We start from the raw sequence: 3,092 nt of genomic DNA, 5'->3' as shown, positions 1-3,092 counted from the left end.
GATTGATTCAGTGATTGGGATAATTGGGATGGGAGTGTCAGAGACAGTGCGATTGGCACAGGACAGAGCGGAGTTTAGGGCTGTTGTATATAGGGTCGCTATGAGTCGCAGGCGACTCAACGGCACATAACAACAACAACAACAACAAAGATCTGCTGGAGTTTCAGCTATGAGTCAGCTCTGACTGGACAGCAATGAGTTGTCTTGTTTATGGATTGTCATAAATAACAAGAGTTGTCTTAAGTATTTCAACACAGTATGAGTATGAGTGCCCAGTGTTTTTATGATTATGTCTAGACTTTAAAATGGTATAGTTAGGAGATACATGTATTTTTCTTTTTATGTCTAAAGAGGAAAAAGAATGTCCTGAGCTCATATTGGTATTGTCAATTTAAATTTCAGACTATGGTGTTTTACTTAACTTTTTAACCTATACTTTTTTTTTAAATCATAAAACAGTAAAATTTATTTTTGTGCAGATAACACTGGATGTAGACTAACAGGGATTGTGCACTATAAAGTAACTCAAGTATTCAAGCTGCTTCCATTAAGTGGTTCTTTCATCTCTTCATAGAAGCTTCAGATATGCTGCTGAACGGAAATGAAAATATGGTGGCAGCATACTGGTTCTCAATTGCCTTGATCTCATTAGGGGTGGAAGCAGCGGCTAAAGGTGGCACAGGAACTCCCGGTGGCCGTGGAGGAAGAGGCACCTGAGCTGGTTGAAGCACTAGCATGGCCTCTGTCTTCCTCCTCTTTCACAGCCTCACTACTGCGATTGGAAAAAAGTGGGATCAACTCCATGAACTCTGGACAGAAATACAAGCAGCTTCATTTTACTGACTTCTGCTTTGGCTCTTGGACCCCATACAAATTCATAACGTGGAGGGTCATAATCAGGAAGCTGGTGGTACACCAGGTAATTCTCTTGGACAAAATCGTTGATAATCAACCTCCTGGGATCTTCAAAGATCAAGTGGCTCATTCCAGAGTATATGCCTATCATATTCAGCACTTGCCAGATTTCTTCTTCAGTGGCTCTGTTGCCCTGTATGAATATCACACCCGAGACAAGAATCAGGAGGCCGGTCTTGGGCATGCCTTCCGTTTCACTTGACAAGCCATCATCATAGGTGATATCTAGCTTGATGCGGAGCACATAACACTGGCTGACGGGATCCACTCCCAAGACATCAAGACTGAACACCATCTCTATTCGCACAGAGGCCCTCAGAATGATCTCAGAGAAATTTTCTTCATACTCCTTAATGATAGCATTCACCATATCTTTCTTGGTCACCAGCTCTTTTGTTTGGTATTTGAATAGCAGATAATTTACCAGCATAGCCACCTTCTCATCTATAGGGGTTCGTGGTAAATACGCAGCATCTGGTGGTAACTGTGGGATGGCTGCAATAACTTCATCTCCTGGGCTGCTGATATTTTTGTTTTCTGGTGTACCTATCATAGCACTGACTGAGGCATTCTCGGCTACAGGGCCCTGAGGAGTACTGGGTATCCCTGCAGTATTTTCCTCAGTGCTGCAAAACACTGATGAGGGGGGCGAAGGGGGAGGAGAAGGGGAGGGGGAAGAATAGGAGATGTCCTCCTCGGGCTCAAGGAACAATTTTTCGTCTGCGTCCTCATCCTCACTATAGAGCTCTTGCTCAGGAAGGGATAGGTGGGTCTCCCTTTCATCAGGCATGCTGACTTGTGTGAGGGGCAGCTGACCCAAGTTTTAGTAGCAGAGACAAAAGCAGGATCACAGCACAAAGCAGGTCTTGAGATGCTCTTCCTTCTGCTGTCAGCAGTAGTATAGCTGCACTGTCTTCAGACTCTTCTGGTAGAAGCAATGGCGTGTCTCAGTATAAAGTGCTGTCAACGTTGACCTCGTCACCGGGAGGAGCTCTTCTCTTAACCTATACTTTTATATGATGAATGTGTTGATTCCTGAAAGTAATGCTAATAATTTCTTATTGCTTTATTATATATCTAACATGGCTTAAAAATAGCAATACCAATGTCATTACTAATAACTTACTACTAATTATCCTTTGTCTCTGAATTTTTTTATAACTTTAGAGAGTTTCTGGAGTATGATAGTCTTCCACTGTGGACAAAGTAAAGTTAACCACTGCTTTAGATATCCAGGAAAGTCAGGGACAGAGCCACAGGAACAAACGAAATAGACTTGGTAATGTGGGGTTAAGAGTGCATGCTGTTCTAGCCTCATCAGGCTGCCTGCTTCCTTCCTTGCTCTATGTCCTGATGGCTCTCACCATCTGACCTATTCTACTTATGTCTGCCTCCTCTTCATTCTGAAGCATGGTCACTACAACCAATAAACAATCTAGTTTCCTTTCTTCCTATTTTTTTTAAATTGAAAAGGAAGGAATGTAAGAGGCACAAAAGATATGAATGAATTACTAGATATAGAAAGCATATTCCTATTTTTTTATTAATTTTAATGAAAGTTTACAGAGATTTAGGGTTTCCAGTCATTCATTGTTGCACTTTTCTCCCTACCAACCCCTCCCCCAATTCACTCTTCTCCTGGAAAAGTAAAACTCTTTCATTGTTATGCAAACCCTCCCCCCAAGTCTGCTCCACTGTGCAGCCTTCATTGTGGACTCCTGTAATGACACTAAAACCCAATCATATATCCCCTTTAAACAATTTTCTCCTTCATCTGTTTCAAGGCAGTATACATCATTCCTCCCCTCCTTCTCTGTCTTCCCTCAACCTCGATGTCAGTTCTGTTTTACAACAGTGGCCCTATGCAATATTTGTCCTTTTGTCACTGAGATATTTCACTCAGCATAATGTCCTCTAGGGTCATCCATTCACTTTGCATAATATTTCATGAGTTCCTTGGTAATGACATGTCAGACAAGGGAGTTATATCTAGAATTTATAAAATACTCGAGCACCACAACAAGATAAAGGTAAATAACCCAATTGAAAAATGGTCACAGGATATGAACAGACAATTCACCAAAGAAGATTTTCGGATGGCAAACAAACACATGAAGAAATGTTCAAAATCCCTAGCTCTGAGAAATGCAAATCAAAACAACTATGAGATATCATCT

At 41.5% G+C, this 3,092-nt stretch overlaps 1 pseudogene; it reads right to left on the bottom strand.

The window, feature by feature from the left end:
• Positions 1-648: 648 nt before the first annotated feature.
• LOC102844353 lies at positions 649-1,705 on the bottom strand (annotated as a pseudogene).
• Positions 1,706-3,092: the final 1,387 nt, after the last annotated feature.

The sequence above is a fragment of the Elephantulus edwardii genome, unplaced genomic scaffold (genome assembly GCF_000299155.1).
Source record: "Elephantulus edwardii isolate Elephantulus edwardi_28Jun2011 unplaced genomic scaffold, EleEdw1.0 scaffold02622, whole genome shotgun sequence".
In the NCBI taxonomy this organism is placed as follows: domain Eukaryota; kingdom Metazoa; phylum Chordata; class Mammalia; order Macroscelidea; family Macroscelididae; genus Elephantulus; species Elephantulus edwardii.
Note: the sequence above shows the minus strand (reverse complement) of the source record. Positions and strands in the feature narration are given on the sequence as shown.